This window comes from Eumetopias jubatus, unplaced genomic scaffold (genome assembly GCF_037043125.1).
Source record: "Eumetopias jubatus isolate StellerSeaLion01/CBP00866 unplaced genomic scaffold, mEumJub1_p1.0 scaffold_13, whole genome shotgun sequence".
Taxonomy (NCBI): domain Eukaryota; kingdom Metazoa; phylum Chordata; class Mammalia; order Carnivora; family Otariidae; genus Eumetopias; species Eumetopias jubatus.
In genome coordinates this window covers 85,140,967-85,166,564 of record NW_028274819.1, presented here as the reverse complement: position 1 = coordinate 85,166,564, position 25,598 = coordinate 85,140,967, and positions in this window count along the sequence as shown.

Sequence of the window (25,598 nt, the reverse complement as noted above, 5' to 3'; positions counted from 1 at the left end):
CCTTTTTATTCATCTCATAGTCACTGAACTTGCACCATGTTCCAAGGTTTATGCTAGGTCAGCGTGAAGAACAGAAAAGTAAGTAAGGATGGTCTCAGCACCCAAGAAACTCATACTCTTATAAGTGGCACATGAGCACAAATAATTAATATATGGAATGAAAAAATGGAGTTGGAAAGAAAGAGAACTGACATGTATCGGGTACTTAAAATGGACCTGATGCTTTATCAACAATATCTGATTTATTTCAGATATTTGTATCTCTGGCTCTAAAAGAGAAAATCATTATTTCCATTTTACAGATGAAGAAACTGAAACATAAAGAGGTTGTATAATTTACCCCAAATCACAGAGCTAGCCATTCTAAAATCCATGTCCTCGCCACAAGGAAATTGGAGGAGAGACCACCAACTGAATATTCACTACCTGCTATGTCTTGTGTAAAGTGTGTTGTATATATTATTTAAGAAAAATGTAAACAAATGGTAACAGGGGTACAGAGGAGGAAATAAGTAACTCTTTTTCAGAAAGCCAGGTGAAGCTTTACATTTGAGTTGCTCCCTGACAAACAAATGCAATTTATTCTGGTGGAGGGGAGTGAGTAGAACATACTAGGCAAAGAACTACTTGAATTAAGAGCACTGCCTCCGGAATATGTCATCAGAGGTATGGAGTGAGGAAGAGAGGAACATGGAGCGAGGTGAAAAATGGCAGGAGATGAACAAGAAAGACAGGAAATACACTCAACTCCTGCCATAGCAGAGTAATAGGGTAATCACCTAATGATTACATTGATCTGTACCAGTTTTGAAGCAGGCCAAGCACTGTTCTAGAATAACATGGGAGATTTATGAAGGAAGGGTTAGTCTAGTAATAATTTAGACAAGATGATGAGGACTAGGAAGGACAAAAATTCAAGAGCTATTTCAGAAGCAACATATATAGGAATTGGTGATTGGTGATGTTTAGAACTGAGGAAGATGGGGTCTTAAAGTTTTCCATGTTTCTAGCTTGTGCAGTTGGGTGGATGAGGGAATAAAAGTCATCATTGGCAAAAAGTAGATAAGTTTCATTTTGAACATGTTGGATTTGTGAATGCTATAATTTCCAGCACAAACTAGACATTAGGCCCAAGTCTCAGGAATAAAAGCACTGAGTGGGAGGTGCTAGAGCCTGTTCATACTGACTGATGAGTCAGCTGTTAAAGTTTCAGAAATTTTAGAAGTCAGCTATTAAATACGGCTATTATTAAAAATTAAATTATATAAACTTTCAACAAAATAATGTTTTAAAAGGCAATGAATACACAAAAGCCATAACCTCCATCATTTTACCACATTTTTCTGTCTGTTATCTATACTCTTAAAGTTATTTATAACTCTTTTCTCTATATGGTAAAAACCCTATATACTGGTATGCTACTGTGTATCTCTTCCGAAGTTCATGTTCAGTGACAGCAGGTTGGTAGCTTGAAATTGTCCATAGTGAGAGTATTTAAACCATGGAAATCAGCAAATACTACAAGTCAAGTCTTGATTAATTGCTTTGTTGATTACCTAGACTTAAGAAAGTGACGGAGAAAATGTTAATTATAGAGATTAAACTTAAAAGCCTGTTATGTCTACAACCATCATATTGTGAATAACACACAAAAAATGGAGGAAATATTCTTTGAGTAGTCAGAGTATTATTTGGTTCAGCAAAAAATGTTGCTTAAGTCATTGACAGACAAAAGAAATTCTGACATACATCTTTGCTATTTTACTTTCATCTTATTTAATGTCAAGGAAAATATCACCCAACATCAATTTGGAACTATTCTTGCCCATAGATGGGCTATAGGTATAAGAAATTGGCAAAAATCAAAGGAAGTATTCTCTGAGAATTGTTTATATCAAATTTACAATAAAGAGTATTATATTCATTATTTGTTTTTATTTTAAAGATTTAATTATTTATTTTACAAAGAGAGAGCATGAGCATAGGGGAGGGGCAGAGGGAGAGGGAGAGGGAGAGAGAATCTCAAGTAGACTGTGTACTGAGTGGGGAGCCTGACATGGAGCTTGATCTCATGACTCTGAGATCATGACCTGAGCTGAAACCAAGAATCAGATGCTCAACGGACTGAGCCACCCAGGCACCCCATATATTAGTTATTTGTAAATAGTGTTCTACACGTCCTCTATGTCAGCAAATGTTATAATAATCATGTGTCTGTGTACATACATAATTTTTTTCCTTTTTTTCTTTTTCTTTCTTTCTTTCTTTCTTTCTCTTTTCTTTTTTCTTTCTTCTTTTTGTCAGAAATCCACTTGTTAACATTTACCAAGACAACAGTGGTCAGAGAAGTAAGGATACTTTTGACAGTTCTTAGTATAAAATCCTTGGAATTAATTCCAGCCATGGGTAAAATCCTCTTTAGATAGCCTTTGCTGTTCTTTCCTTTCTTCAGGTCTCCAGGACAGTAGTTGATTCTTTTCCATTACATCTTTGTTCATTACAAGAATATATATTATGTTAGTTGAATCTTAATTTGTTTTCATGTTTGTTTTTTCCTCTGTGTACTTCTACTTCTTTAGAACTTTCCGTATTTTCTTTCTGGTGTTAACAACTTCTCCTAATTTAGATACATCTGCAAACATCATTAACATGCTATTTACTCCCTCATTAACACTGAAACATTATCATTTATCATTATCTTTGGTAATGATCATGGAATTAAGGGTGTAGGAGCCTTAAAAAGTTTTGGTTCTAGTCAGCAAATTGAAAAAGGATGAATCAAGGCAGGCCAAGAATTGTTCAGAGGCATACCAAGAGCTCCACAACTAGATTTATAAAGTAATTGAATACAGCATTCAAGTTGAAATTCAAGATTCCCCAATATGATATTAGTTGAAAACCAGAAGAACTTAGGGATATTTCACACCAACATAAAATTGGTATGTCCTGGTAGTCAAAATGAATTTCTATTTTTGAGTGTCCCATGATCCTTTAAGCAAAATAGTCAAAAGGATCACAGTGGCTGATAATTGGTCAGGAAAAAGGGCCCTTGAACCAGGTGAGTGCATGAGTGGGAAAAAAGTGGCATGAATCTAGAATCCAACTAAAGTAGGAGAGAATAATGATGTCTGCATTTTGTCTTAAGATCATGCCTGATTATCTCAGGGCAAGCATACTTTTGGGTCAATCTATCAGTGTTATGCAAATGTTCTCCAATCCAACTCTGATGAAAGACAAACTGTTGGGAAAACATATAATGATAATCCCTAGTCCCAAGGTAAAAAGCAATGTGCTCCAAGACACAAGGGCCAAGTCCCACTGCACAAGGTTGGCCCACGTTGTTGAGCATGTGTGAAGAAACATTGTTTACAGAATGTGGCTAGCCCAAGGGCATGAACTTCAAGGAATATATATATAGGAAAAGATCACAAGCATCAAGATGGAGAATAAAATGCCTCCTGGGGACCATAAGAAGGAAAAGTGAAGACTTGATTGTGTCTGTTTCCTACCAGTTGTTCTTGTTGGGGCTTAGAGACAAAATTAAATTATTGTTTTTAGAGTTATCTACACACTTTGGTTGTTTTTTTCCCTCAGTCTTTGCACAGACTGTTTCAAACTATAGAGATGGGATTGTTGGTTCAGCTACTTTATGTTAGATAGAAAGACAATTTAAGAACTGGGAGTTTTAACCTCAATAACCATTGAATGTAAGAGCCCAGTCATTCACTCTTACTTTATTCCTCTTAGATCTAAATGAACCATTTATTTATTGAAACTTGCCTTCCTTCTTGTAAGGAGTAACTAAGATAAACATCCTACCAAACAGACCACAGCAATGACAACAACAGCCCTTAATGCTCTAGATATCAACTGATTTTGAGTCTTCCACCTGAGTCCTTAGGCACCATGCAACAGATGTAAGCCATCCTCACTGTAATCTGTCTGAATTGCTGACCCACAGAAACTGGGACAAATAACAATTATTATTATTATTTTTTAACATTGTATTTATTTGAGAGACAGAGAGAGCACAAGTGGGAGGGCCAGAGGGAGATGGAGAAGCAGGCTCCCAGCTGAGCAGGGAGTCAGATGCGGGACTTGATCCCAGGACCCTGAGGTCATGACCTGAGCCAAAGATAGATGCTTAACTGACTGAGCCACCCAGGTGCCCTTATTATTGGTTTAAACCTCAAACTTTGGGTGTAGTGTTTATGCTGCAATAAGTAAGTAACACAACTTTAACTAACTAAAGATATACTATGTCTGCACCAGGATTGACCAGAGTAAAATTAGGCAGAAAGACATTTTCATAATTGACTAAGAAAAAAAGACATTTCTAATAATATAGTAAGTACACATGAACCTAGCACCAAAAACCAAAGATAGGACCTTTACAATAATCTGTATGTAATTACATGGTAGTCCCCATGCCTTTACCTTGCATCATCCAAGGAAACCACATTCTGGATTCCATATTAATCATTTAATTGCTTTCTTTTTTATATGTGATTATAAGATCTATGAGTCGATATGTTATAATTTGAAATTCACTCTTTTCACTTGATATTTATTGCTAAAATTCGTCCATGTTCTCTACTACATTTGTTTAGATTTTTGTATATTATATTGTGTGACTAAACAATGGTTTGCTTCGCCATTCTCCTGACGATACACATTTGAGGTGTTTCCAGCTTTTGCCACTGTGAACAGTGCTAAACACTTTTAAACATTTCCTGTATTATGCATGTGACTGAGTTTTGCTTGGGTATAGACTGAAGGAGTAGAATCACTAGGTCAATTCAACAATGTTTTGCTTTGTTTTGTTTTAAAGAATTTATTTATTTTAGATAGAGAGAGAGTATGGTCAGGGGGAGGGACAGAGGGAAAGGGAGAGGGAATCTCAAGCAGACTTGGTGCTGAGCATGGAGCCCAACTTGTGGCTTGATCTCATGACCCTGAGATCATGACCTGAGCTGAAACCAAGAGTCCCATGCTTAACTGACTGAGCCACCCAGGCGCCCCAACAATGTTTTTATAGAAATGTTCTCTATGTCTTAAAAAAATACTTCCCTGTAGTCCAAAACATATTCACCCATATTTTCTACAAGGAGTTTCAAAGTTTTATGTTTTATATATTGAAGTGCTTAATCACTATGAAGTTGATTTTTGTTTTACCATGTGAGGTAGGGATCTAATTTTATATTTGTTCTTATCAATATTGAGTATTTTAATTAAAATTTTAAAAATCTTTTGACACAACATCTCTGTCTTATATCAAAGTTCTATGTATGCATGGGTCTATTCCTGGACTTTCTATTCAATTCTGTCAGTACTATAACCGTCTAAATTATCACACTTTCATAATACATCTTTTCTAAATAAATGATGGGTAGGTCAAGTTTTTCATTGTAATTCATCTCTTCAATCATATCTTTTTATCAAACATTCAGATTTCTAGAAAAATCTTATCAAGATCCATTAAATACCCTGTTGACATTTGAATTGAATTGTATTGAATCTCCAGGTGAGTTTGAGAATTGATACTACATAGTATTGCCTTTTTACCCATGGATATGGTGTATTTTTCCAATTATTTAGAATTTCTTCAATATTTCTAAATAGGGCTTATAATTTTTTTCATAGAGATCTTGCACATTTTTGATAGATTTATTTGAAGGTACTGGGTATCCCCTGATACTATTGTGAATGATATATTCTTTTTAATTATATTTTCTGGGTTTTAGCCACTAATGTACAAAAGGGCAAATGACTGCACATTTTATTTTTATATCCAACTACTTTCCCAATTCTCCCCACTTATAATAATTAACCTATTGATTACTTTGCTTTTTTTCAATGTAAATGATATCACCTGCAATTAATGACACTTTTATTTTCTCATGTCTTTCTTTTTAAAGATTTGTTTATTTATTTTTGAGAGAGAGAGAGCAAGCATGAGCAGCAGGAGGAGCAGAGGGATGGGCAGAAGGAGAGAATCAAGCAGATTCCACTGAGCATGGAACCCAATGCAGGGCTCAATCCCAGGACTCTGAGATCATGACCTGAGCTGAAATCAAGAGTTCAATGCTCAACAGACTGAGCCACCCAGGCTCCCCATTTCCTCATTTCTAATGTATATACCTCTAATTCCTTTACCCTTGTTTCATTGTACTGACAAGGACTGTCAATACAATTTTGAATATATGTGGTAATAGCTTTTTTATCACATCTGAATTTTAAACTAAATGCTTCTAACATTTTCCATTTACTATCATGTTTGTTGTGGTCTTTTAGTCTGTTTGCTATATATTTTAGATACTCTTTGTGATGGTTAATTCTATGTGTCAATTTGGGCCAAAAGGTGCCCAGATATTTGATCAAACATTATTCTGTATGTTACTGTGAGGGTATTTTAGATGACATTAACATTTAAATAACTGGATTTTGGGTAAAGCATATTGTCCTCTAAATGTGGGAGGGCCTCATCCAATCAGTTGAAGACCAGCATCCCTTGAGTAAGAGAGAATTCTCCAGCAGATTGCCATTGGACTCATTTGCAACATCAGCTCTTTTTTGTTCTCCAGACTGCCAGCTCACCCTGCAGATTTTGGACTCTTCAGCCTCCACAATCTCATAAGCCAATTCCTTATAATAAATGTGCTTCTATATATACACATTTTATTGGTACTACCTCTCTGCAGAACTCTTACTAATACACACTTTATTAGGTTTTAGAAGTTCTCATATACTTCTAATTTCCTAATGGTATTTTTTTTCTTAATTAACAGTGAGTATCAAATTGTATTAAGCACTTTATGTGTCCACTGAGATGTTCATATGTTTCTTGTCTTTTTGTCTTTTAGTGTCTTTTATCCAATTACATCTTTTAATCCAAATTATATTACAGATTTTTTAATAATAAATAATTCTTGGAGAGCCTGGATGGCTCAAATGATTAAGTGTACAACTCTTGGTTTTGGCTCAGGTCATGATTTCAGGGTCATGAGATTGAGCCCCACATTGGGTTCCATGCTCAGCACAGAGTCTGCTTGAGATTCTTTCCTTTTCCCTCTCCCATCCCCTCTGCCCCTCCCCCACTCACTCACCCTCTCTCTCTCTCAAATAAATAAATAAATAAAATATTTAAAAATAATAATAACAAATGATTCTTGAATACCTAAGAGAAACCCAATTTGATCATAGGATAGTATGATTTTTTTTAAAGTACATCAATTTGATAATATATTGCTTAGCAATTTTGCTTTTATATTAAAGAATAAAATGAATCCATAATTTTTCTTTCTTTCTATTTTTAGGGAAAAAAGTTTTAGTTTTTCAAAAGTATACTTTTAGTAACAGAGTAATGTCCTTTTAAAATGAGCTGGAGAGTATTTCACTTATTTTATATTTTCAGAAAAGCTTATGTAAAATTGGAATAACTTCTTTTGTAAGTTCTCTGTAGAACTTGTCCACACAACTATACAGGTATACTATTTTCTTCTCAAAAGTTTCTTAACCTCTTCCTCAATTTTTTTTTTTTACTAGTTATAAGTTGTACTAGTTACTGATCCCTTTTGAATGAATTTTACTGTTTTTTTTTTTAGGAATTTGTCTGTTTTGTCTAAGTTAAATGTCCAACTTATAATTGTTGATAAGATTCTCTCATCTTTTAAATCTTTATTCTATTTGTAGTTATGTCTTCCTCATTCTTCATAGTGTATATTTTTATCTTTTCTCTTTATCTCTGGATTACTTTTGCCAGAAGTTTATCTATTTTAACAGTATTTGTATTTCAAAGAATAACTTTTACTCTGTTGGTCTCAATTATAACGTATTTTTCTATTCTGTTTATTTCTACACTTATATTTATTATCTCTTTCTCTTTCCTTTAGGCTTATCCTATCATTTGTAAAATTTCTAAGCTAGGGACACCTTGGTGGCTCAATAGGTTAAGCACCTGCCTTTGGCTCAGGTGATGATCCCAAGGTCCTGGGATTGAGTCCCACGTCAGGTTCCTTGTTCAGCAGGGAGCCTGCTTCTCCCTCTGCCTGCCTCTCCCCCTGCTTGTGCTCTCTCTCTCTCTCCACCCCTGACAAATAAATAAAATCTTAAAAATAAATAAATAAATAAAAAATTCTAAGCTAAAAATTTTGCTCATTATTTCTGAAGATTTCTTCCTTTCTATTATATATATTTCAGATAATACATTTTTTGAAGCATCACTTGTGCTTATTTTACAGGTTTTGCTATGGAGCATTTTTATTACTCAGTTTTATGTATTATTTAATTTTTTCATGATTCATAATCTGTGACATATTTATCAATATTTTTTAATTTCTGCATGTATGGGGATTTTTAAATTTATCTTTTTGTTATTAACTTCTAAATTAATGATGTTGTAGTGAAAGATCATGGTCTGTATTATTATTATTAAGATTTGTTATTGAGATTGTTGTTATTGAGATTTGTTCAGGTTTTATTTTATGACCAAATATATATATTCATTTTTTTAAAAATTTCATTCATTCTTGAGAAAAATTTGTCCTTTCTATGTGCTGGGTGTAGAACTCTATATGAGATTACTAGATCACTCTTCTTATTTATATTGCTTTCTTTTCTTTAACCTGGATGTTTGAGCTGTCAATTGTCAAGAGATATGTATTGATATCTCTCAATGTGGTAGTGGATTTTCTTTGTAGTTCTATCAGTTTTTTTCTGCATGTATTCTGTGCTTAAAACTATTGTATTGCCTGAGTAAATGGATCATGTATCATTATGTAATGTTCTATTCCATCTCTACTACTGATTTTTTTTTATCTTAAACTCAATTTCACCTGAAAATAATACAGGCATGCCAATTTTTTTTGGTTAGCATTTGCCAAATTTGTCTGCTTTTCATCTTTTTACTTTTAACTTTTTCATGTCTTTATGTTTTGAGTGTATCTCTTGTAACGAATCTATTTTATCTGCATATTTGCAATCCAATTAATCAATGTTTATGTTCAAATATGAAATTAGTCCATTTATATTTATTGTAATTCTTGATTTTGTTTCTGTCATGTTAATTTGTTTTCTTTTTCCATATTCCTATTTCTTATTCTTACTTCTGTTTACTTTGAGACCTATAAGACTAGACCTGATAAGATTAGAATTTTGTTTCCCATTTCTCCAACTCCTATCATGTTGATATTATCTATATCAGTAAAATGTAATTAAAATAAAATTTAGGCTATAAATGCAAGTCTTATGTAAAATTTTAAATTTTCTAGTGGACTCATAAAAGCAAGTCAAAAAAAGATGAGTTAATTTTAATTACATAATTGTATTTAGCCCAATATATTCAAAATATGATTTCAAATGACAATTAATATAAAATACTGAGATATTTTTCATTCTTTTTTCATAATAAGTTTTTGAAATCTTGTGTATATTTAAATTGACAGTAATTTTAATTCTGAGTGGCTACATTTCACATAGCTAGTGACTATTATATTAGTACAAACTTAGACTTTTAATTCCTTTTTTATTTCACTTACTATTTCAAAATGTAATTAAAAATCTTAACAAAGTATTTGATCATCTTTATTATATATAGGTCTTGTGACAACTTCTAGAGTTGTCTTGCCTTTATTTGAATAGTTTATAAAATCTATTTTAATCCAATTGTGAAATTTGGACAAATTTTCTGATATTTTATATTTATAAGAATATTTTTATCATATCCTTATATTTCAGTGAAAAGTTGATTATATAGATGCTTCTAGGTTCCAATCTTGTCTTTTGTATCCAGTATTGTTGTTGAAGAATATGTTGTTAATCTGAGTTTTATTATTTTTTCTCTGTAAGCTTTCAGAATTTTCTCTCACTTTCATGTTCTTAAATTTCATTATGTTTCTATGAGTGTATCGTTCCTTCTCTCTGACATTCCCTGAATGCTTTCCATCTATAATATTCTATTTTAATTTTTTAAAATCCATTATTTCAAATATTTTCTTATCTCCATTTAAAAAATTCAGTTTTTCTGATATCTTTATTTTCCAACATCACTTTCACTATCTGTATCCTTCATATTTCTTAGCTATTCTTTTAGATATTCCATTATTTATCTTTCCTTTTTCCATATTGAAGATCTGCTTAATATGGTCTCCAAAGACTTAATTGGCTCCTCAGCTATTTATTCATCTACTGTTTGTTTTTAAAATAGGACTACTGTATTGTTCATACTTAATATTCTTCTTTGTTCTTTTTATGTTTTTTGTTCATAGTTCAAATTGCTAATCTCTTATCCTTTTGTTTGTTTTTTAAACTAATTTTAAGTTTTTGGTTTAGCTGCTCTGATATTTTCGCTTCTGATGGAATCTATAATCTGGTATCTATCTATATCTATCATCTATCTATCTTCTATCATCTATCTATATCTATATAGATAAATAGTCATGTTTGTCAAATATCTTTAAGCACATTTTCTTCTGGGGGTCTAATTACACTTCCAGGAAAATCTCACTATAAAGACCATGCTTTAGCCTTCAACCTCAATGACTCTGGGGGCAAGAGGAGGTAGAGACTAGGAACCAGGGAAGGCTTCAGCTATTCATTATAGGGCAAGACAACTCTTGAGTCAGAATTGCCCTAGAAAGAAGCAGCATTAAAGGTAGATACTGCTTAGATTATAATTCCTACCCCTGGGGGTGGGACAGGACATTATTGTAGTTCCCTACAAGTAAAAGTCTTCAATTCTTCACTGATTTTACATCTGAAGAACCCTGTAAGAAGGATCTGAGTTGCTACAAGTGTGCTGTGAGAATCACAGTCAGGCACAAAGATATGGGGTAAGAGGAGTAAACAGAATTCTGTAATGCTTTTTCTATTTTCTTCTTCCAGGGCCATACTAGGTTGCAGTTTCTCTCAGACCAAAGACATTACATATACAAACACTGCATCAAATCTTTGTCCCATCTATTTATCATTGCCTGGGGACTGATCTTGGGAGAGGAAGCCTGAAAGCGTGTTAGTTTAGGGTCTTGTTAGGAACCATTAATATGCTTTAAAAAAAATTATAATGTCACCAGCAATGCCAAATATAAACAAACACTTCCCAGGTCTTTTCACATTTCCACATTTTGAGAATAACAAAATATAATGGAATATTTATATTTTTTTGTATTACAAAATTTTAAAAAATCTTTTTTTGAATCAGAAAGTATCCTCAAGCCCATCTAATTCTATTTCCAATTCAATACAAAATAAATTAGAGGCCTAAAGAGTGAAGATCATGTGAATGGCTGGTGGTAGAGTTGGGATTATAACAAAGCGATTTGACAGCTTGTCATATAATGAGAGAATGTGTACAAAATACCTTCCCTTTTACTTTCTTCTTCATTGCTCCATCCAAAGATATTCTATTCTTCTTTTTCCATCCTTTAGATTTCAAGTTATACTCTCAAATGTGTACTCCAGAATTGAGAAATAGGTTTATATTTGCCTTTCATAATCTTATAAAGATACTTCTCTCAGCATTTATTTTTTCATTCTGAAAAATTGTATCTTTTCCTTCAGTACCCCCAATCATCCCCGTGGTCATTTTAATTGCTTCATTCTGGTGTTTTCTACCTTATTATTTCTTTTCTCCATTTCAGCAATTAGAGTTTTAGGTAGGAGAAATACACTTCTGATGGACTTCCAGCTAACATTCAGCATCTGCTGGCCATTTAGGCTGTAGCTGCATATAAATGATAGTGGATCATAACTCCAAGACTCTTTCCCTATGTGGCAACTGACCCAGAGAATCAGCTTACCTTGTACTTGAAGGTAAATCATTTAAATTCTCTGGATTTTATTACCCTCCTGGCAACAAGGGGTCATAGAAGTTCCCAAAGTAGAGAAAAGAATTACTAATGAGAAATTCTCAAGGTATTTCAATTCCTTTAAAAAAGCAAATCTGATAAGGGTGATAAGGGATGGGAAAACAAGGAGGAATAAGCACATTTGCTGAGTAGTTCGTGTAAATTGTAATGTTTTTTGTAGCTGAAGAGCACTGATTGATAGTGTTTCTGAGAGCAAGATCATATCCTATAATACGCTAATCTGTATTAACACAGGTAACAATCCCTTGTGCAGAATCATTTTGAACGCCCTATTAACTCTCCCTTTCTACAGTGTTTTTCACTTAGACTTTCCTGTCTCTACTGCATCATTTACTCTATGAACAAACTCTTTTTCTCTTTGGAAGGAACTTAAACCACCCCTTCAACCACTTTATTTTTATTTTATTCTTATTTTTATTATCAAATAGTGTCTATTTTCTGATAAAGCAATGTTTACTTTAAATATTTGTAGAAAATACAAAAAAGTACAAGGAAGAAGATGAAATCTGTCATCTTGTAACCCTAAGATAGCTGCTGATAAAATGTTGATATATTTCCATTCAGTCATATATATTATAATTTTATTTAGTTTTATACCCTGGTTGCACCTAGTTTGGAGAGGATTTTCCTACATCATTACTGAAAAGCATGATTTGTCCCGGTTATACACGGTGTCCCTTCCTGTGGTTAAATCATCATCTATTTTCTGTCTGCCCATTTAGGATCACTTTGTTTACTTTATATTTTCTGTTCTAAGAGTATGATGATAAACAGCTTTGTTTACATCTTTAATCCATGTTTTTGATGATTCTAAATCACTGCTTCCTAAAACTACTCATTCAAAGATTATTTTAAGGCCTTTTATACATATTGCTAAGTGAATTATAAGCTTCATTAAACTTTACTAAACAATACACATATCTGCTATGATGGCAACAATATGCTACAAATACTAAAATCTAATAGAAACAATCCATACCATAATATCCCCTGAAAACTGAACCTGTCTACAGGCACACAGCTTACTGTCAACAGAACATGACATTAATATTATGTATTTAGAAAGTAGCTTTATGAACTCTACCTCAGCATGTAGTAACTTCATCTACAACTTCTATACTTACAACACCCCCCCTTCTTGATCACTGGGGTCTATTCCTACATTTCCAGAGGCCCCTAAACATTGTCATCTGGAGTAAGGGGCTCTACTAAGACAGTATGTCCCAAACTAGGTCACTTTTTTCCCTTCCTTTTTTCTTTATGCTTTTTATTATGAAAATGTTCTCTACATACAGAGAAGTAAAAAGAATAGTAAAATAAACATTAATATACACTTTTCCTTGATTTAACCATTTTAAACATATTTTCATCTTTTTATTCATCTATTTTTCCCACAACATTGCATTTTACTTCTTCCCATACATTTCCTTATAAAATAAAATAAAATAAAATCCTTACTCTACATAACTATAACTATTTTCCTGTCAAAATCGTTCTTCCTTTGGCAACATGCCAAGCATTCCCATTAATTTGTTCTGAGAAGTTCATCACCAATGTGAATTCCTCCCACATGTTTGTACTTCTGACCCAACCTTCATTGCACAACTATACATATATATAGGAACTTATTTATTTTCCACATTATAGATCCTGCCTCCCTAATGTATCTGTCCACTTACTGCTTGCTCCACCCCCACTACCAGGGCTTAGGACTTCTCAGGGACTGGCAAAGTTGTCTCCCAGGTCAGTCTTCTGTTACACTCTGAGCAGGTGAGAATTCCTAAAATACAGTGCTGACAGAATATCCCATATCCCTGTAGAAACACTCCAGGAGCAGCTTATTTTATTTTATTTTATTTTATTTTTATTTTATTTTATTTATTTTTACTAGGCCAGCATCTCCTGACATTGTCTCTATCAACTGTCCACAAAATTATCTATTAAGATACTGGAAGGAAAAGGAAGGAAAAGAAAACATAACAAATCCCTAAAAGCAGACAGATAGATATTCCATCCACTGTGGGAATGTGAGGCAACTCCCACAGGTTGTAGGGTTGAAGAAGTGCACATGCCAAAACAGTGAAGGTGCCACCAATGGACATGGGAGGAAACAGGAAGCCACACTCTCCTCCCTGCTCCAGGGACCCACGGCCCACAACAACCTGGAGACCATGCGAGGCAGCCACAGTGTTCCTACCACAAGGTGTGTAGAAAATGCTGTTACCAGGAAGGAAACAAAGAGTGAGGGTAGCAAGATTGCTCCAGGGGGACTTCATCTCTTAGATGTGTATGCTGTCACTTCAGATGTTGTAGGAAAGGGAAGGGTCCCCAAATCAGTAAGAGCTAAAGCTGGTTTTCACATTTCCCAAAAAGCAAAGGAAGAAGGCAGGGTTAGAAATATTACTATCAGGGAAGGAGGAATTCAACATATGAAGGAACTTCACATGGGCTACATAGTGCAGGGAACATAGTATATTTTTAAATAAACTGAATTTTGATGAATGTGTATGCAAAAAAAATATAAGAATCAAAGTACTTTCACAGGACATTGTAACATGTTAAGACATAAAATAGTCCCTCCCTGGATAAAAAATATAGAAAGAATATGATCATATAATTTAAGAGGTTGAAATAAAATAATTTTCTTCACTACAACTAGACGAGCACCTTATATTGATGTGATCATGGACCATTACAAAACTTAATCTACTGGATTGCAAAAAGCACCAATAAATTCTCAGTAGCAGAAATTACATGGGTCACATTCACTGACCACACTAAAATAAGAAGAGAAATTAAGAACAATAATTTTAACAAATGAACAAAAACTTAATCAATGGGAAATTAAAAATCACTCTCTTACATAAATTTAAGATCTAAGGCAAAATAAAATTGAAGCAAGTTTTTTAAGACAAGAACTGATGTCAAAACTTATCAAATTATTGGCTTGCAGATCTTAAATGCTTTATTAGGAAAATTTAATTAATAAGGTGAGCCTCTTGAAAAACTAATAAGAAAAATGGAAAGAAATAAAAATAAGTAGAACTAGAAATGACAGTGTGTAACAACAACAGATTTAGAAGAAAAAAAATTTTTTAAGATTTCTTTATTTATTTGAGAGAGAGAGCAGGGGAGAGGGAGAGAGAAATCTAAGCAGACTCTGGGCTGATCATGGAGCCTGACATGAGGCTCAATCTCACAACCTGGAGATCACAACCTGAGGCAAAACCAAGAGTTGGCCGCTAACGGACTGCACCACCCAGGTGCCCTTAGAAAATATATATATATATATTTTTAAAGATTTTATTTATTTATTTGAGAGAGAGAGAGAATGAGAGATAGAGAGCACGAGAGGGAAGAGGGTCAGAGGGAGAAGCAGACTCCCTGCCGAGCAGGGATCCCGATGTGGGACTCGATCCCGGGACTCCAGGATCATGACCTGAGCCGAAGGCAGTCGCTTAACCAACTGAGCCACCCAGGCGCCCAGAAAATATATTTTTTTAACTATAAGAAGATGTTATGTACAATTCCACAGTTAGAATTTGAAAATTTGGTTGAAATAGACTATTTACTGGAAAATCAAAAACTATCAAGATTTCCTTTTAAAGCAGTAGAACTTTAGAATATAGCAATAACCATAGGAAAAAAAAATCATTAAATTAACCAAAAGGTCTGTGGGGCTTCGAGACCAAATAGTTTTGAACAATAAATTCTGTTACATTTTTTAGAAGCAGATAGTCTCCATAAAATATTTATGTGTGTGTGCATATATACACATACATATACATATATATATGCACACACACAGACACTCACACCCTACTTTCTACCCTAAGTATGGAATAAGACACTGTTTTCCAATTTGTTTTATAAAAGTACCATAACACAGACTCCAAAAGATCACAAAAGATTGCACTAACATAAAAAAATACAGACCAGAGACACTTATGAATATGGATGCAATCTCTCGTTTAAATATTAATGAATTAAATTCCGTAGTATGTTTTAAAAACCACTATGACAGCCATTTCTGTGGTTTATTACTGAGAAATCTGTTAACCAAATCAATAGGTAATATTAAGCTCAATTGATATAAACACAAAGTACAAGACAAACTTTTCAACTGTTCCTTATTTTTTCAAAAGAGATTTTAGTAAAATAAGAATGTAAAGATATTTCCTTAACATGATAGAAGATAGGCATTTTAAACCAACAGCCACCATCAGACTTAAGAGGGAAGAGAGTGAAGAGGAGAAGAAAACAAACAGGCCGGTTATCACTACAATTATTCAACACCCTTGTGGAAGCCTAGCCAAGTCACTACCACATGAAACAAAATATGGGGAAGAGAAGAGACAGAATTATCATTACATCTCCTTCAAAAATCCAAGAAAATAATTTGAAAGTCTACTGCAACTAATAAGATAGTTGAACTATGTTGTTGGATACAAATTTGAAAAAACATCTATCTGGAAATATCATTTGAAAATATATAATGGAAAAAAGGTAGCAACAGTAGAAATGTATCAGGGGAAAAACATTGACTAAAACAAACGACTTAAGAAATACATAAGAACCCTAAAAATAAAGAATTATAAAACTCTGATACCAAAAAGAAAATAGATCTGAATAGAGGAGCACACTGCATTCCTAGAAAGGAAGAATGAATAATGTAAAGATGTTAATTCTTTCCCAATGAATGTGCATGTATGATGAAATTCCAATAAAAAACTCAACTTGATTTTTCTTCTTTTAGAACATGACAAAGTACTTTTAAGGTTAAGCTGGCATGAAAGCTAAGAATAACCAAGAGAATTTTGTAACAGAGCAATAATAAAGAAGACTTTCCTCACCAGACATGAAATGCGTTTTGCAAAATCATAATGATTAAATCAGATGCTACAGATTCAATAATTGACAGAAAGATCAGTGAAAGAGATGAAATTTGCTTAGAATTAGACTCTAATACATGTAACAATGTGCTAGATGACCAGGGTAATGCAGTGGTAGGAAAGAGGAATGGTGGTGTGGAGAGAGATTGAAATTTTAACAGGTTGATGGGGTAGGTCTCACTGAGAAGAGAAATTCAGCAAAGATTTGGAGAAGATGAAGGAATGAGGAATGACCCACCCCTATATCTTGGGGGAGAGCCTCTAGGAGGGAACAGCAGCTGCAAAGCCTCTGAGCTGAGAGTGAGCCTGCTGTGTTTAAGGAATAACTAAGAAATCAAGCCATCCCTCCTACTGGAGTTAGTAAGCAGGGAATTAGTAGGAAATGGGGCCAGAGAGGCACAGAGATCATCTGGGATCTGTTAAGCCATTATAAGATCCTAACTTTCACTCCAAGTGACATGGCAAGTCATTGGAAGGTACAAGACAGAAGGGTGGCATGGCTTGCTCTTCATTTTTAAATGATCACTCTGGATGCTTTGCTAATAAGAAACAATTGGCAAAATTAGTTGAAGTCTATTGCAATGATCCAGTCAAGATATGATGAACAAAATAGCAGATACAATCAACAGGATTTACTAAAGGAGTGGAAATCAGATATGAGGAGAGAGAGTGGTCAAAGGTGGCTCTAAAGCATCTGGTCTGAGCCCTGGAAAGATGTAGTTTCTATTAGCTGAGTTGGGATGACCTCACAGACAGCAGTTTGGGGAAAGAAGTTCAGGAATTTGCATCCAATTAACAATATTAAGAAACCTATTGTATACATACTAGAGTTCAGAGGGAAGATCCAAGTTATAGGTATAAATTTAGGAATCAAAATATACAGATTTTATTTAAAACCATGCATCTGGGGTGCTTGGGTGGCTCAGTGGGTTAGGCGCCTGCCTTCAGCTCAGGTCATGATCCCAGAGTCCTGAGATTGAGCCCTGTGTTGGGCTCCCTGCTCAGCAGGGAGTCTGCTTCTCACTCTCCCTCTGCCCCTCCCCCACCCCCACTCATGCATGTTCTTTCTCTCAAATAAATAAATAAAATCCTAATTAAAAAAAGCATGTATCTAGATGAAATCAAGATGAATATGGAAAAGAGAAGTCCATGGACTGAGATCTAGGGCCTGTCAACACTAAGCATTAGGATCACAAGCAAGAATGACAAAAGAGACAGTGAGGTAGGAGGTTGAGGAGGTGAATGTGTTGCCAGAAGAGGCTGTGATCAACAATGCACATGCCACTGGCATATCAACTGCATGAAATTGACAAGTGACTTTCATTGGTGACTCTGATAAGAGGTGTTTGGGTGGAAAGGTGGGATCTAACAGCCAACTGCCATGGCTTATGGAAAAAATAAAACAAAGAGAAAATGAAGTCTCTCAGTAGAGACAACTCTTTATAAGAGTTTTGCTTTAAAGAGGAATAGGGAAATAGGAAATAAAGTGGAGCTACTGGTAGGGTTAAACATTTGGGAAATAGAATTAAAATAGATCTTTGCATTAGTACATACTGTGAAGAATATTCCAGATGTCTTAAAGAATTAAATATAAAATAAATACGTGAAAGCACTTACAAGACAAGATAGGCAGAATAATAATCTAATGTTGTATGCTTCATTTGCCGAATTGCTATAAAAAAAAGAGAGAAGCAATTCCTGTATTATCTACATTGTAATTAGATGGGAACAAACTATTCATTTTCCTAGTATAAGCTCCCTTTATCCTCACCTATATGTCTTTGCTCATCCCGTTCTTCTACATAAAGTGTCTTCATACTTGACACATTTCTAAGTTTTGCCTGTACTAAAAGTCCAAGACAAAAGCTGCCTCCTCCCTGAAGTGTTCCTCAATCTTCCTTGCAGCACTTAGACATTTATCTGTACCTTTCCTTTGGAAATTCATCCTTTTCTGTCCTGTATTGATTATCTAAATATGGCAGACATTGTTCATTTGTGATTACAGAAGTTAGGGCTTCGACCATTTGCAAAGCCTTCAAAGTTTCATCATTGATATTATACTTTAGTTTTGCTGAAGCCCAAATTTGAATCTAATATTCCAAGGCTAGTGTTAGAAGTGACTCCAATAGCCCCTGAGAATAGCCGGGAAGTCCCTGGGCATCCATCTCTAAGTTAATCTAAGGGGTTTTTTGTTTGTTTGTTTGTTTTGTTTTTCAAAGTTAATCTATGTTTATCTCCATACACATGCTGATAAGATGGTAAAACTCTGATTCTCTCAAGGATGTGTGTGTGTGGGGGGGGACTTCCTAATAAGGAAATTATCTTCTACTGTTGGTAATGAACATGATGAGAAAATGAGGAGATCCAATCAAGTGATGGCTGTAGCCAGAAAATAGTTTTTTTTTAAATAAATTTAAGATTTCAGAAGATTCAGATTCTGCAGTTGCTCAGACATGAATGATTCCACCACACGTTCTGTGTGGAAACTGAGAAAAGCAATTCATGAAACTATTTTAGCAAGCACTCTGGATAGTGCAAAAACTGCTCAAGTGAGAGATGCATGGTATAGAGTTTATGTTAATGGCAAAATTTATTTTAATGGCTTTATAAATTACTTGAGTCCTTTATTTATAGAATCATTAAGGGTCCAAAGGGGTCACTTAAATTTTTCAGTTATATTTTATTGCATTTTATATAAGGAATTATATGCTATAGTAAGATTTATGAATACGGGGATTCTAGAAGGTCTCAGGGTGTATCCCTTGCGAATGTCAAGGATTTTATGGATGTTTATTAGGTCCTAGCAGGCATTTAACTCTTCTCCCTCATTTTACCTAACAGTGCTTTCCCCGAAGTAACCACGCATCAGTATTCATTGAAAGAAGGAAGGAAAGAAGAGACAAAAGGAAGCTGTTCTAATCTTTATGTTGCTTCTCCACATTCTTGCATTTCTCCTGAGGTGAGTTTACTTAAGTAATGCCAGAATAAGTGAGGAATATAGAGTCTTTCTTCAGTTTCCATTTGTGGAATTGTAACAAATAAATAACATCCTCATTCATTATTAATAGGCTTTCTAGAGATCAAAAAAGTGGATTCCAATTTCCAGTGAATAATTTTACTAGCAATTATTTGCAGTTTAAATAAAAGAAAAGGCATTTTATGTGGGCGACATAAACAGTGGATAATTAAAATTAAGTAACTGATTTTCATAAATAATGAAGATGGGAAATTATCTCTGTTTGTTTGCAAAGCTCCATTTCCAATTCATCCCTTGTGAAGAGGATTAACCACTTCCACTCTCCATGGGTGGGTGAAGACAGCCATTATGCATACTGCATAGTTTTGTTACAAAAAGGTGTAAGAAGAAGCTAATTTCAGCTGCTTACATTTGAAAACAAAATACTGAACATGTATAGTTCTTTTAAAAAATTCTAATTAAGATCTAGAAATAACATTTTCCAAAATACACATGCACACACATATACACACTCACTTGTACAAGCACATACAAACATATATACAAAATACCTAATTGAAAATTGAGTAGCAGATGAATTTTAGAACTGGCAAACCATGAGAGATTATGGACTCTGAGAAACAAACTGAGGGTTCTAGAGTGGAGAGGGGTGGGGGGATGGGTTAGCCTGGTGATGGGTATTAAGGAGGGCACGTATTGCATGGAGCACTGGGTGTTACACACAAACAATGAATCATGGAACACTATATCAAAAACTAATGATGCAATGTATGGTGATTAACAGAACAATAAAAAATTTAAAAAAAAGCTAATGATGTAATGTATGGTGATTAACATAACACAATAAAATAAAAAAAAGAACTGGCAATAAATTGTTCATTTCTTGTAATTAAAAAAAACTAACCTTCTTGTAGCAAGAACAATAACAAAATGGCCAATTGCTTATATTGTAATTTTCAAAAGAAGAAATAAAGAAGATAAATAAGAAAGAGCTAGGATCAGTTAGTGACATTAAGTGAATGCTAAAAGAGGAAAGGTTTTGGAAATTCCATTTAGTTTATTTTTGACTTGGCACAAAGCAAGATGGAATATAGTAATGCAGTGGACTGGGAATTGCATGGCCATCTCTTGTCCTTTGTTCCCCTAGCTCCAAGACTCTTCTTTGGATAGAATTCCCTTACCCTGAAAGAAGTCTGGACATGCATTAAAGACAGCATTCCCATATTGAGTGAGTTAACAATTTCACTCAATTCACCTTTCCCTTGGTCTATAAAGCTCACGCATGTGATCTTGAATTCCGTCACCTCATAAGAGTTCCCACACTCGTGTGTGTGAGTGCCAGGACAAGATATGTCTGATGGAAGGAATACTTGTGAAGACAAAAGAGCATACAGTTACAGAAGTATGGACATAGGGCCCAGTTCCACCATTTACTAGCTGTGTAAGCTTAAAGGAGTTACTAAAATTTTCAGTTCAGTTTAGCTGTAGAGTGAGGGTAATAATAGAACCTAACACACACAGTTCTCCTGAAAAGCAAACTTAATACTTTATGTGAAATCCCTGGCATGACTAAATGGTCCTAAATCCTCTCCCTTGTTATCACCCAGCAGTGTGTTGGAATGCTTTTCTATTTTTATTCATTAATACATACTCATGGCTTTATTTCTTTTCATCTAAGTCTAATGACTGTTGAAGTTTTTATCACATCTGTTTAATTTATATGATGTTGTATTTCTCTGACAGTAAATCAATATTTATATACTGTTAACTGATAATGTTGCTTAATGACCAGGGCCCAAATCATAGTATGTTATATATCAGCCAAGCCTAATACTGCCATGAGATAGATATGGGGAATGATGCAGTCTGCATTATCTGCCATAGACAGAAGTCATGATCAATAATGTTTGTAGGGGCTGTGATGAGATAAAGAGCAAAAGCCACTTCTTCTACCTTCTTTCTGGACATCCCCTTTTAGCTCCTTCCTGGGAAATCAACAGGTATTGGGGTCCATAGTGTAAATGACTCAATATCACACACACTTGGGAAATTGTGGGTCCATCTACAGAGAAATCCCATGAGAGATAAATAGTGCCTGGTATATATTTCTTTTGGAGATTTCTCACCCCTCAACCAAGTGGTTTCTTTCTTCCCCCATTTTTAAATATCCAAGATAACCAGAACAGATCACTTATCACTTGTTAAATATACCATGAACTTCAATACCTTTCAACTATTCACTCTTGCTTGGAATGCCTTCATACTTTCCACTTCGAACACCCACGCACATTCTCTGACTGAAAACTTCCACTTACCCTTAAAGAAACAACTTAAAAGTCATCTTATCTATGAAATAGTTCCCCATATCTTCCCTAATAGATTTAATCACTCTATCACCTTTTTACCCATGACTCTTTTTCCATTATGAAGTGTTTTTTGAAGTACATACCAAGTGAGCTTGACTCTAGAGAGAAAGGATTCAAATCTTACACATTCTTTTTTTTTATGTTTTATTATCTTTATTAAAAGAGAATGACTTGGAACTACTGAGGTATTTCTACTTCTTATATTTTATTTTATTTTATTATTTTATTTTATTATGTTATGTTAATCACCCTACATTACATCATTAGTTTTTGATGTAGTGTTCCATGATTCATTGTTTGCATATAACACTCAGTGCCCCATTCACTGCATGCCGTCTTTAATTCCCATCACCAGGCTAACACCTCCCCTCACCCCCCTCCCCTCTAGAACCCTTAGTTTGTTTTTCAGAGTCCATAGTCTCTCATGGTTTAGCTCCCCTTCCAATTCCCCCCCTTCATTTTTCCCTTTCTACTATCTTCTTCTTCTTTTTTTAACATATAATGTATTATTTGTTTCAGAGGTACAGGTCTGTGACTCAACAGTCTTACACAATTCACAGCACTCACCATAGCACATACCCTCCCCAGTGTCTATCACCCAGCCACCCCATCCCTCCCACACCCCACTACTCCAGCAACCCTCAGTTTGTTTCCTGAGATTAAGAATTCCTCATCTCAGTGAGATCATATGATACATGTCTTTCTCTGATTGACTTATTTCACTCAGCATAATACCCTCCAGTTCCATCCACATCCTTGCAAATGGCAAGATTTCATTCCTTTTGATGGCTGCATAATATTCCATTGTATGGAATGATGTACCACATCTTTTTTATCTATTCATCTGTAGATGGACATCTGGGCTCTTTCCATAGTTTGGCTATTGTGGACATTGCTGCTATAAACATCAGGGAGCACATACCCCTTCAGATCCCTACATTTGTATCTTTGGGGTAAACACTCAGTAGTGCAATTGCTGGGTCATACAGTAGCTCTATTTTCAACTTTTTGAAGAACCTCCATACTGTTTTCCAGAGTGGCTGCACCTGCTTGCATTCCCACCAACAGTGTAGGAGGGTTCCCTTTCTCCTCATCCCTGCCAACGTCTGTCATTTCCTGGCTTGTTAATTTTAGCCATTCTGACTGGTGTGAGGTGGTATCTCACTGAGGTTTTGATTTGGATTTCCCTGATGCCGAGCGATGTTGAGCACTTTTTCATGTGTCTGTTGCCCATTTGGATGTCTTCTTTGGAAAACTGTCTGTTCATGTCTTCTGCCCATTTCTTGAGTGGATCATTTGTTCTTTGGGTGTTGAGTTTGATAAGTTCTTTATAGATTTTGGATACTAGCCATTTATCTGATATGTCATTTGCAAATATCTTCTCCCATTCTGCCGGTTGTCTTTTGGTTTTGTGGACTGTTTCTTTTGCTGTGCAAAAGCTTTTTATCTTGATGAATTCCCAATAGTTCATTTTTGCCCTTGCTTCCCTTGCCTTCGGTGATGTTTCTAGGAAGAAGTTGCTATGGCTGAGGTCGAATCTTACATGTTCTTTTAAGACCCATACTCCTTCCCAGGAACATGGCAGTTACTTAACAGGTACTCAGTAAATATTGATGAATGGATAAAGGAAAGACTCTCTACTTTGAAAAAGTTTGAAAATCTAAGCCCCTGCTCCTTAGAGGAAGACTCTCAAACAGATGACACTGAAGTTTGATCAAGAAAATAAGCTTGAACTTTGTGGGTTTACCCTTTAACCTATTCCAAATCCTATAGAATAAGAAATATATGGGGGTGGAGAGAGAAAGCCCATAAGAGTACTGAGAAACAAGAGTTGTAGCAGTAGACCACAGATTTCGATCATTCTGTAAACAATAGAAAGCAGATAGAATTAGAGTTACAAAAAAAGTGAAATCTGGTAAACCATAAGTCCAAAATACATGACTGATGAAGAGAAGACTTTGGAATGAGAAATGCAAGATGCTCTGAGTGCATAGTTTATAGAAAAAGTGTGCAGAGGGTGAATAGGATATGTGCATAAAGTCACTAAGGCTCTCAGTCTCTCTACCTACGTCCTACAATTTTACTTCTACTCGGCAGGGCTACCTGGTACTTGTACCACTGGAAAGCAGTTCATGTGGGCACTGAGCCAAAGAAACACTGAGAAACTGAGACCTAGCGGATGGGTTCCCCAGGGATGGGAGGTATCTGTACCTCAAACCCTACCTGTCATGTCACACTCAACAGCACAGCATTAGCCTTCTCCCACAGTCACATGAATCAAAACAATCAAGAAAACATAACAACAGACAAAAGAGGAGAAGCAATAATAAAAAGAAAAACACACAAAATCAGGACTCATGCACCATTTGAAGGAAACCAACACATGTTTAAAAAGTACTTAATAGAACAAAGATGAAAATTTTAAATTATGTTAATGTCCTTAAAGTTACTTTAGAAAATATTAAATCTTTAAACAGAAACAACTTCATCTTGGGACAAAAAATATGATCTTCAAAGTAAAATAAATACTACAATATGTAGCTGAATAACTCAGAAAGCTGGAAAACCAAGGTTAGGGTTTCTCCTAGAAAACATCATAAATAAGAAAGAAAAAAATAGAAAGCATAAGAGAATTAAAGAGACATAGAGAAGAGTTTTAGAAAAGAGGAATGACTAGAAAGATCAACAATCATTGAAGAGGTTTACTTTGAGCTGAATAAATACACAGCTCTTCTGATGAGAGGACCTACCTTGTGTTGAAAGAATGCATTTTAAAAGTTCTATCACTTTAAACATCGTGGTGAAATGTCAGAACATTAAACCTAAAGAAAAATCCTGAAAAGATCTAAAGTGAAAATAATGGGTTATTTACAAAGATATGGGGATTAAATTCACCTACCACTTCTCAATAGCAACACTGGCTGCTAAAAGAAAATGGGCCCCATGTTGTTATTCAAAATCTATACCCTGTTAAACTTACATTCAAGTACGGGGACAAAATAAAAATTCTGGATCTGCAAAGACTTGGGAATTTTGCCACCCACAAATATGTCTGAGAAAAATTGATGAAAGGATAATCCAATAAAATAAATAACAAAACCAAGAAAAGGATATCAGAAAGAATAATGATCAAAGAAAATGCTAAAAGTTACAGTTAAGTTAAATCACTGTTGATGCTTGATGTTTTAAAAATGTATAAAATAACCATCTGGAACTAACATCCCAGATGTTCTCAACATGGAGTCTGCCAGAGAGGGTAGTGGAAAGTGCAAGAATACTAAAATTTTTACTCATATATAAGAGAAAAATATAAGTACTATGCTATTGACAGGTTGTTAAAACTGTTAAAAATATGAATAATCCTAGAGAAATAGACATATAAATTTCAAATTACTAGGGAAGAAATTTTATGGAACAAAATATATATATAAAATCAATTCAGCAAAGGGCATGATAGAAAGAAAAAAACAGTAAAATCAAAATATATCAGCAATTACAA